Source organism: Acomys russatus, chromosome 32 (assembly GCF_903995435.1).
Source record: "Acomys russatus chromosome 32, mAcoRus1.1, whole genome shotgun sequence".
NCBI classification, from domain to species: Eukaryota; Metazoa; Chordata; class Mammalia; order Rodentia; family Muridae; genus Acomys; species Acomys russatus.
Window position 1 is genome coordinate 39,030,923 of NC_067168.1, and position 11,684 is coordinate 39,042,606.

The window sequence follows — 11,684 nt, forward strand, 5'->3', positions numbered from 1 at the left end:
GTTCCTGGTTCAGTGAGAGACCCTGTCTCAAAACAAAAGGTAGACAGTGACTGAGATGCCTACCTACACACACACACACACACACACACACACACACACACATGCACGCACGCACGCACGCACACACACGCACACGCACACACACTAGCAACTAAACTATTGTCCACACTATGTGAAATGTCAAGTATCTGCTTCTTTGCCCCCAGTGTGTCTTTCAGGTCTGCACAGTTTAACTACCTTGAGCTTTGAGGAACATCTTGGGGAGCTAGTCTTTGCCTAGCAGAGACTCTTGTGGATTGAGCATTAGGAAGAAAGGGCATGATTAGAAACACAAAGCCTCCTGCCTCTAGAAGCACTGCAGCCATTGCTTGTGCATCAGCAGGGGGCAGAGAGGAGAGAGGCTGTGTCTCTGCTCAGTGTTCTGGCCTGTGAATGTTAGGATTAGTAGCCTGACAGACCCTGAAGGAAGCAAGCCTGGGACAACCAACAATCTGGCTCTAAGAGGCTGAGACAAGGGGCTAGCCTGGGACAACTACCAGCCCAGTGCTACGCAGGCCCCAATGACTCTCAGGACCAGGAGCAAGCCAGAAACTAGAATAACCCCACCTAGGACTAAGGACACAGGGCAGGAATGAGCCCAAGACAGACAACCTTCACATGAGGCGACTCAGAGCCCACCAGAGATGACCACCAGACCAGTGCCATGGGGCCTAGGCAGGGAGTTAGCCTGAGCTGACCATCAGTTGGGCACCTCATAGGTCGAGGGAGGCAGACCATGCCTAAGCGGACACCTGCCCCATGCCATAATGAGCAATCAGGGCATGGCACTCCTGAGATGACTGCAGACACTCAGAGACCCCAGGTACCACTAAGTAAGTGGTGGAGAAATGGGAGAGAGAGAGAGAAACAGTGATGTGAGCACCATAAAGAGAGGCAGAACTGGAGAATCAAAGGTCGTGAGGAGCAGCCTGATGCAAGTACCAGTGGTACCACCTGGGACCATGGTAGAGTCACTGGTAGGGGACACATCTGGGTCTGTAGCCCTGAATCAGTAGGATGTTGTTACCTTCAAAGAACAGGTGAATGTCCCTGTTTGGAGCTGCTGTCTGGGACATACTGATATCTGGGGGCTGTGCAAAACTGGCCCCACCCCTCACCTGGGCATGATGGAAGAGCTGGCCCTGTGGGCAGGAGAGCAGGAGAGCTGATTCTACTCCTGGCCAGCTGCAGTACTCCAGAGAGCGGCCTCGCACATCAAGGGAGTTGTGGTGAATTGGCTCCAAGGTTAGGAGTATAGGAAGCCTGGCCCTACTATAGGCCTCTCCTGAAGTGGCATGGATAAGAGAGGTATACCCTCCTCCCTCCTTCCCCCTTCCCCCTTCCCACCTTTGGCAGGTGGGAGACCTGGCCCTAGTGTCATGAGCTCAGGAGAGCTGTCCCTGCCCCTCACCAGGACATGAGAATGGGAGAGCTGGCCCATCCACTTGTCTGTTGTGTGGTGACATGTGAACAGGAAAGCAGGTCCTGAACATCACCTGGGCAGCATAGTAGAGCTAACCCTGATTGGGGGGAGGCAGGAGGGAGCCAGCCCTGAGGGTGTGAGCATGGAGGACTGGCCTCTAACTTGTCTTCCATATGGTGAGATGAACAAGGGAAAGATGTCCGCATGCCCCCTTGCCACCAATGGCAGGTAAGAGAGTTGGCCCCGATGTCATCAGAGCAGGAGAGTTTTCTTGTCCTTCACTATCTGCTGCAGCACTCAGGAGAGCAGGCCCTCACCTGGCCTGTGAAGCACAGTAGAGCTGGCCCTAGATGTGGGGACTGAAGGTGAACCAACCCTAAGGGCATAAGTATGGGAAAAGTGGCTCTGCCTCTTGTCTGCTGGGCAGTGGATGGAGAGATGTTCTTTTCCCCTTTTGTCCCTCACCTTCTATAGCAAGCAAGAGAGCTGGGCCTGGGGCTATGAGAGTAGAAGCATTGGCCATGTCCCTCATTGGCTGCAACAATGAGGAGAGTGGGCCCCGGACTTTACTTGGGCATTAGGACAGAGCTGGCCCTGGTAGCAGGGGGCTGTTGGTGAGCTGCTCCCAAGGGTATTAGAGTAGGAGATCTGTCAGGCTGACCAGCTCAGATACTTCTCAGGCCCAGATTCAGGGGCTTTGAATTGGCCCACCCCAACATCTACTTCATCAATGAACTGCTGGAGAGAATGAAGGGGTCAGTCGTAAAGATCCAAACTACAGGACCTCCATGACACAGGGCAACAACAGGGTACCCAAGAGGACTCCCAGTGAGGTCCCAGTAGTGACAGAGCAGCAGAAGCCAGAGGTCTCATGCCAGACCAACAAGTCACTGCAAGGAACATTTGCAAGCAAAGAAGTGTGGGGAAAAGGGTATACTGTGTGGGACACACAGCGACACAATACAGCTTCCACAACAAGATTTTTTTTTTCTCTAAAGATGGAAGAAGTATGGGAGGAGAAGGAGATGAGTGAGATTAGGGTGTATGACATGAAATTTACAAAAAAACAATAAAAAGTTTTTTAAAAGAAAGAAAATGCATAAAACTAAAGGTGGGGATTGCATAAGGTTTCGCTTTTTTTTTTTTTTTTCATTCTTATTACACCCATAGGAATGGAGGTGAAAAGGTACCTAAAAATTTGCCATGGGTTCCTCACTTTGCCCTTGAACCATGCTCCTGAAAGTGCTGTATTCACTAAATTCTAAAGTTGAATCAGACTTCTAGTGTAAATACCTCTACAAATCTCACAAAAGCACAAGTAAGAAAGGATGGAATGCCTGAGTTCTGTTTTCAATAATACCAGGAGTCGTATAATCTGGAGACTCTGAAGTGCAAACAAAAGAAGCAGAGGCAAGGCAGAAGAAGCCACACACAAAAGGCTGAGAAGAGACCAGGAGGGACGTGAAAGCACTGCTTCATTATTTTAAAACAGAAATCCATTCCTGAACAGGAGGGGAGAAGGTATTCTTCCTGGCAGAGTTGACATTACCCCCGCCCACCTCTGTCTCTTCATCCCCGCCCCCTTCATCCTCCTTTCTTCCTCTCCTGTCTCTCCTCTGTCACAATCAGGACCAGAAAGGAGTAAATAAGGCTGGTAGAGAAAAGTCTTCCTGGACCCAATTTGATTTATGTGACAAAGAAAAGGAGGCTAGACTTTACTTTTTTTTTTTTTTTTTTAAAGGTTGCACAGTTAAGTAGTATTCTGGGAAGGGAACTGTCTGTAACAAAACAAAACAAAACAAAACAAAACAAAACAAAACAAAACAAAAAAGACCCTGAAACTGTGAAGTTTTGAAACAAGCATGGGAATCCCATGACACCTATCCATCACTACCAAGAGAATAAATGATAAAAGATCAACTAGAAAAATAAAAGGGATTAAAATATGAGTAGCAAATATCAACCATATAGTACAGGATAACCATATTACAATCCACAGACGCAAAGAAGCTAAGCAACAAGAAGGGCTCAAGGGAGGATGCTTGAATCCCACTCAGAAGGGGAAACAGAATAGACATCAAAAGCGGATGAAGTGAGGGAGTCGGGTGGCAAAGGGTGTGGGGAGGAGAACAAGGGTAGGGATCAAATTTGGGGAGAGTAGGGGTGGAAGGTGAGCCAGCTAGGAGAGAGTAAGGAAACAGAGAGGGGAGGGCATCTCTGGAACAAGCTGGAGACCTGGGTCAGGGTAGGCTCCTGGGAGGATATGGGAGTGACTCTAACTGAGACTCCTAGTAACGGGGGTCATGGAAACTGAAGAGGACACCCTCTAACTAGACAGGACTCCTAGTGGAGGGATGGGAACACCAACCCACCGACAAAACCTTCAACTGAAAATTGACCCTGCCTACTAGATGTGCAGGGATAAAGATGGAATAGAGATTGAGGGAATGGCCAACCAATGACTGGCCCAACCTGAGACCAACCCCATAGGAGAGAGCCAATCCCTGACACTATTAATGATATTCTGCTATGCATAACTGTTCTCTGAGAGACTCCACCAACAGTGGATCAAGACAGATGCTAAGTCCCACAGACAAACATTAAGCGGCACTTGGAGAGCCTTGTGGAAGAGTAGGGGGAAGGATAGAAGGACCCACAGGCGACAAGAACTCCACAATAAGACCAACAGAGCCAACTAACCTAGGCCCATGAGGGCTTACGAAGACTGAAGCACCAACCAAAGAGCAGGCATGGTCTGGACCTAGGCCCCAAACACCTATGTAACTGACAAGCCACTTGGTCTTTATGTGGGTCCCCTAGCAAGTGGAGTAGGGGCTGTCTCTGACATGGACTTTGTTGCCTGCTTTGAGATCACTTTCCCCTAGCTAGGCTGCCTTGTCTGGTCTCAGTGCAAGAGCCTGCTTTGAGATCACTTTCCCCTAGCTAGGCTGCCTTGTCTGGTCTCAGTGCAAGAGGAGACTCTTAGCCCTGATATGAGTTGATACACCACGGGCTAGGATGGTGATGAGGGTGGGTGGGGGCTTCCCTCTTCTGAGGAGAAGGGGAAGGGGGAAGAGTATTAGAAGGGTGGGACTGGGAGGAAGGGAGAGATCAGACTGTGATCACGATGTAAAGTGAATATATAATTTAATTTTTAAAATATGACTAATAAAAGGTAAAATACTGTTGCTAACCTTACTGACAGAGGAAAGCTGGAGTCTAACAAATAGAGCCAAAGTTCAAAACTGTGGTCCAGCCTTTGACCAGGACTTACACTCAATGCTAAATTAAATATCTCTCTGAATGAGGGCTTGTAGAAGGGGAGCCATTCCAGAAGCAGGGCAGTAGAGCAAACAGTACTATCACTAAGTTAGAAACTAGGGAAGTCCAGAGAAGGAATCACACCAGGATTTTCTTGGCTAATGCTGAGCAATGTATGAAAGAAAGAGGAGGTTTCAGGATACAGGACCACACCGCCATGGCTTGAGCTTGCTCCCTCAGGAGCTGAGGGTGGAAGTGCAGTGTTCAGAGGCCATCAGGCCAAAGTTACCTGAATTGTTACGGTCAGAGCCTGGGCCCTAGAGCCCTAAATAGCCAAGCTGGGCCATCCATACTCAATAGGTCAATTAAACAGATGAGCCACAGTGAGAAAAAAAAAAAAAAGAAAAGAGAAACAGACTGTTTCTATGCTGCCCTGCAGGGAAGAGGAGCTCACCCTGTTCTTCCCTGCATCATGAGCTGTGAGGACATCACCCGTGCATCAACTGCTGACCTTCAGCTCTAACCACATAAAACACACAAGGATCAATGCTAATTAAATTCTAATTCATACATGGGGGCTGTCATATGCCTAAACATGTAGAAGGCCACAGAACATTATAATTGCAGAAATACAAAATGTAGACTTTTATAAATTACAGGACTACAAACAATCAAGCAAAATAAACAGAAAAATTATGAAATGAAGGGCTGTCCTAAAAAAGGAAAAACAAAACATGGAAATAATATAATTCAAGCCTAATATATCTGCTACATATTAAAAAATAAATTTGTTTAGCTTACACAGTTAAAAACAGATTTTTTTATATTGTTTCTTGAAGAAAAATTTAATTTTGTGCCAAAATAAAAGAGACGTATCTCAAAAGTGATTATGAGGAATTGAAAAAGAGACTGGGAATTCATACCATACAATGCAAAGAAAATAGTTTTTGAAAGATTACAGTATCAATGCTAGGTGAGACAGAATTAAATAGAACACTTGGCAACAGCAGATTTCCTGTTCAGATTAGAGACTTGAAGGGCTATAAGTTTTGACACCTGCATGTAGTTATAGCCCTTGAGAGGATGAGGCAGGAAGACTTTGTGGTTCAGTCCAGTCTAGCAACAAGATCCTATCTCAAGGTTCAATGGACAGATACACAGTTAAACGTATCTCTGCCAGAGGGCTAAGGAGAGGAAGAGGCAGAGTGATGCACCTCAACTGGGATATGTGCTTCACAAGGGAAACCAAGATCCACTCGGCAAGGGTACCAGCTTCTCAAAGGACAGTAAGCAATTAAGTGTCTTAGCATTCGCCTTAAGTATCATTTTCATAGCTGTCCAGCCACATCTTGAAAAGCTGCTAAGGAATCTCTTTTCTGTACTCCCTTCCCTCTTATTTGATAAGGGAGGTGAGATGGCTCTGAGGAGGACTTGCAGAGAATTATAATCCGACAAGGAGAGCAAGAGCCAGGAGTGTGGCCCATGCCCTTTCCTGACAAATGGGATTGCTCGTGAAATTCCTAGAAACCTGCAGGTTAGATGTGGGAAGGGAGGAGCCTGAAGGGGTTGGCAAGTGGACAGCAGTTCTTGGTTCCCTGCTAGTGAAAGGCTTCTACCTCTTCTCATGGCCCCCAACCATTCCCTGCCTTTCCATCCAACCTCATCACCATATAATCTAGCTGTAGCATTCCTCAGACCATTCCCAAAGCATCTAAGCATGCCCAGGGACACCTGTCCATCTGTAGTTAGTATTCATAATTACCTGAAAATGGAACCAGCCTTGACACACCCTTCTCACCATGAGAAGCAAGACACTCCATCCTGGAAGAACCAAATAGTCTTTTTTTTTTTTTTCAATTTATTTTTCTTAATTTTTTTATTTTTTTACATATCTATTTATATTATTATACATATGTAAAATAAACTACACAGAGCAAGAAGAACCATGAAACAATCAGGAATTATATTAATGTTGTGTTCATAGTGTTTTGGCTATTTGTATTTGGCAACTTTGAAGAGAACATTTTCCTATCTTGGTGAGTCTAAAATTCTGAACGTAAATCAATATCTACCATATCACATTTCTATCAACTTAAAACATCTATCTAGACCCCAGACAACATATGTTGCCACTCTGACTTTGGCCTTCCCTACTTACAGAATGAAGAAATAAGATGTGATATGCATGTACAATGGGATGTTATTCAGCTGTGAAAAATTAAGTTGGGGCATTTTCAGGAAAATGGGTGAAAACTGGAGATCATTGTGTTAAGCAAAATAATCCAAATTCAGTAAGGCAAATATTGCAGGTGCTCTCTCACGCAGCACCTGGATTTAAATTTACATGCATGCAGGCATGAGTAGAGAAAGTATGCCAAGAGACAAGGAAGGAGTTCAAATGGGGAGGGGCAGGGAGTGATAGAGTAACAAAATACATGTGACATGAAAACAAAATGAAGAAGAGGCTATTTGAGAAAAGGAAGGGGGCCATCAAGAGGTAGTAAGGAAGGGAAGAGCAGTGGAGAGAGAGGAGTGAACGGAAATAAAGTTTATAAGTCACAATGAAATCCTATATATTGCTTGTGTGCGGCATGCTGGAAACTGAACCCTGGTCCTCTGAAAGAGAAGCCAGTGTTATTAACCACAGAACCATCTCTCCAGTCCACAAGATGGTTTGTTAAGAAGGATTAAAAAGGCACAATGAAGGGAAGAACTGAGCCCCTAAGCTTGAAAAAAGCCCCTGTGCCATGTGAGGTCGAGTCTTTGCAGGTTACTCGCTTAGCACCACCCTTCTCCTGAGTTTTCATGGCTGAGCTTTTTCTTGTGTACACTCTGTTTATTACATGTAGCCCTATTGGGGCAGGTTCCTGTCTTTCTACTATTGGCTGCTTTCATTCATTAATCCTAATGCCTTTCTTTCTCCACGCTCCAACTCTCCTACACAGTGATGTGTTTTGTGTGTGTGTGTGTGTGTGTGTGTGTGTGTGTGTGTGTGTGTGTGTGTGTGCATGTGTGTGTGTGTGCACGCACGCACACATCAGAGGGGGGGGAGGATTAATATTCCACTCAAATGTGAGCTCACTGGTACACCTAAAAAATATTTGAGATGATGTGTGTGAGGTTAATCGTAAGGGTTTGGAAGCATCAAATGCCCCCTTGAAGGTGATAAGTTAAGAGGGAGATGATTTATCCCAACAATTGGACACTCTGAGGTCATGAAAACAAAATAAGTGAGAAAACTCTCCACAAACTGATGGAAAAATGTCACTCATGTGTATTTGTGAATAGGAAAACAAGATAAAGAACAGAGTACATATGTCCACAGGCTAAAATGAAGGCATAGGGTCTGGAGAGATGGCTCAGCAGTAAGATGGCTGCTCTTCCACGTAACCTGCATTTGATTCCCCGTACCCACATGACACTTGAAACCATCTGTAACTCCAGCTCCAGGGGAATCCAATGCCATCTTCTAGCTTCCTAAGGCACAAGGCACGGGTGCACAGACATTTGTGTACGCAGAATATCCATAGACATAAAATAAATAAATTTTAAAGAAAATTAATTAATCATAGTTTTATTGTCATAAAAATGCCTAATAATATTCTGGAAGAAAAGTCAGAGAAATTATTAAGAGTGTTATCAGAGATATGATTAGAATTTTGAAGAAGGAAATGGGAAATAAAGAGGAATTTTTACTAGTTACTGTTGTGCTACTTTTAAAACACACACACACACACACACACACACACACACACACAAACCCATAAACAATTAAAAATAATCCAGGTATGGTGGTACCTTTAATCCCAGCATGCAGGAGGCAGAGCTAGGCAGGTCTCTATGAATTATGTCTGGTCTATATAGTGAGTTCCAGGCCAGCCAGAGCTATGTAGAGTAAGGCCTTGTCTCAAAAAAATGTAGATCATAAAGATGCTTAAAATAAGTACATAATATTGGATTATATTCTTAAAGCCCTAGGTCCACTGGTAATTCACTGCAATAAAATTATATCCCTACCATCACATAAATCTATGTTTATTTACAGAATCACATGATAGACCCACATTGATTCTAAAATAAAAGGTAATTCCTCTCCACAAGCTTATTAAAACATATGTACTTGAGACTCTTTTCATATTCTCACATTGCATCATTTCCTCAGAAGTTTTGTTTTCCAGAATCATGGGCACTTGAGATACGATTCTTCCACTTTGTTGAAAAACCTCATTTCTAAAAGCATTTGTCACTCACAAATTTGTTTTATATTTTTCAAGCTTCAATTTGGGTTATTTCCTAACAAAATATTCTCTGCAAATGAAATCTCTTGTGAGACTGCAGAACACCTGCCGAGTGAGTGTGTAGAGCTGTGCAAATCACAGGATATGGAAGTAGAAGATAGTGGCCTGGGTATCAACATGCCTGCCTTTCCTTTAGTAGCCAGATTGAACTGTCCAAATGTTACCGCCTTGTATGCATCTTTGTCTTCAAGATCTACGTGATAAGAGCAGATGCTTCTTGGGTTGTGCTGTGGTCCATACGGTGTGCTAAGAGCCTGTGCTGAAACCCTAACTCCTAAAGTGCTGGTGTTAGGATGTAGGATACTTAAGAAGGATTGGGTCAAGGACTGGTCTTCATAAATGTTATTGGTACCATTATAAAGTAGGACCAAAGTCATGCCTTCTCCTTCTCTACCATGTAAGGAGAGAACCAGTGGTGAGTCAGAAAGCATCCCTCACCAAGCCAATTCTAGTGCCTTGATCCTGAACTTTTCAGAACTATGAGAAACCAAGATTTTGATGTCAATAATCTCCCAGTCTTTGGTTATTTTGTTTTTGTTTCTTTTTTATCGTGGCCCCAATTTAACAACTTTTTCATCTCGCAGTAAAATTTCCCAGCCTAGGCAGTCACCGATACTTTGAGTCTCATCATTATTTTCAGTGAGAGGGAAGCTTTTCTGTGCAGTATAGGATGTTCAGCACTTCCCATGAATTCTACACATTTATTGCTAGAAGCATCTCTCAATGTGAAATAAAAAACATTTCCAATCATTGTCAATGTAACCCATAGAAAAACATCTCTCCCAATTCAAGCAATGCCTTAGGAGTTTGGAGGTTGCCAATGCTTTGTGGATAGTCTACTGAGTAGTAAGGTGTTTCTAAGAGAATTTCAATGGGAAAGCATTCCATGAAAATGTCTACCACATTTGTTCCATTCAGCAGAGTTCAGTCCTGACTTGGTGAGAGTCCAAAGGACTCATTAAGAACTCCCTTTTTATCCCTCTTAATCATGGAAATGTATAACTTGTTGCTTATATTCAGGTCCTCTAACTAAAACAAAAAACAAAAACAAAAATAAAAATAGTCCTTTTTTTGCAAGAAATGCAACCTGGTACTTAGGTATACTGTCTTGAGCCAGAATGTATCTCTGTTACTGCCTCATTATTTAGGGCACATACTCAATATTTCCAAAGCACTTCTGTTCCAGTGTGTATAAGCTGCTGTGAGTAAGCAACGACTGAGATTACAGTGACTGAAGATCATTACTCAAACCCTCACTAAATCATCAAAGTAGTCCTTCCAAGTCACTCTGTAGATAAGCAGACAAGAAAATGACCCATGGATTCCAAGATGGCAGCACCCAATATGTACCCTGTCTAAGGAGGAGAGGTTCTGAGGCTGCAAAACTGACTAAAGAGGAGTCAGGGAAGATCAGAACCAGCTCCCTGCCATGACTCCCCAACATGGCCAGACACCCTCCAGGTTCTGGGGTCACAAGCTTCGAGCACCCTGCACTCTTCCAAATACTGGGGAACAGAGCATGAAACTCAGACTGGAGAACTGAGTCAGGCACAGGCCACAACCCACATTAGATGATATCCTGAAGAGACCCGTGGGACACCCAAGCAGCTTTGGCCTTGGTTCTCTCTCTCTCTCTCTGCCAGCCTGCTGCTTACTGGCTTGTCACATCTTGGACACAGAGAACTAACAGGAAAAAGTGATTCTGTGTGGTCTACAACCCACATCAGCTGATATCCCAAAGAGGCCTGTAGGATACCTGAGCAAGCCACTGTGGTCTTGGGTCTCTCTCTGCCAGCCCACTGCTAACTGGCCTGGCCCATTTGGGCCATAGAGAGTAAGCAGGAAAATCTGAGTTGGGCAAGGGCCACAATCCACATTAGCTGCCAACCTGAGAAGGCCTGTGGGTCACCTCAACAGCTTTGGGCTTGGACCTCTCTCTGCCTGCCCGCTGCTTACCAGCCTGGTCCATCTGCATCACAGGAAGTGAATCAACAGAGGTGAGTTGGGCTTTGGCCACAATACATATTATCCACCATAGCAAGGAGGGTTGAAGGGCACCTCAGCAGCTTTCAGCTGGAAGCTCTCTCAGCATTCTCCTCTTCTTCCTGACCCAACTGGGATACAGACAGGGAATCCAGTAGAACTGAGCTGGGTGCAGGCTCCAGCACTAGTGTTCACCATCCTGAGAAGGCCGCAGGGAGTTTTAGCAAATAGCTTTCAGTTTAGAGATCTCCCAGCTAGCTCCCGACCTGACTAACCCATGTAGGACACACACAGACAGCAACCCAATTGGAGGAACCTCCAGGCCTGCTAACACCAAAGACAACCAGATGGCTAGAGGCAAGAAGACAAGCAACAAAACTCAGAGCCATATGACACCTTCAGAAACCAGTGACCCTACCACAGCAAGGCCTAGAGAAGATTTTAAATCTGAGGTGATGAAAATGATAGAAGCCTTGAAGGAGGAAAATAAATCACTTAAGAAATACAGTAAAATACATTCAAACAGATGCATAAACCCTAGGAAGAATTACAGGAAAATCAATCAAATAGGAGAAAGAAATGAAAATAATGATTCAAGACCTAAAGAGGAAATTAAAAGCAACAAAGAAAACACAAGAGAACAGGAAATGTAGACATAAGCAACACCAACTGAATATGAG

General features: G+C 44.4%; 1 pseudogene; it reads left to right on the plus strand.

Moving 5' to 3' along the window:
• Window positions 1–339: 339 nt before the first annotated feature.
• Window positions 340–457, plus strand: LOC127184461 (uncharacterized; annotated as a pseudogene).
• Window positions 458–11,684: the final 11,227 nt, after the last annotated feature.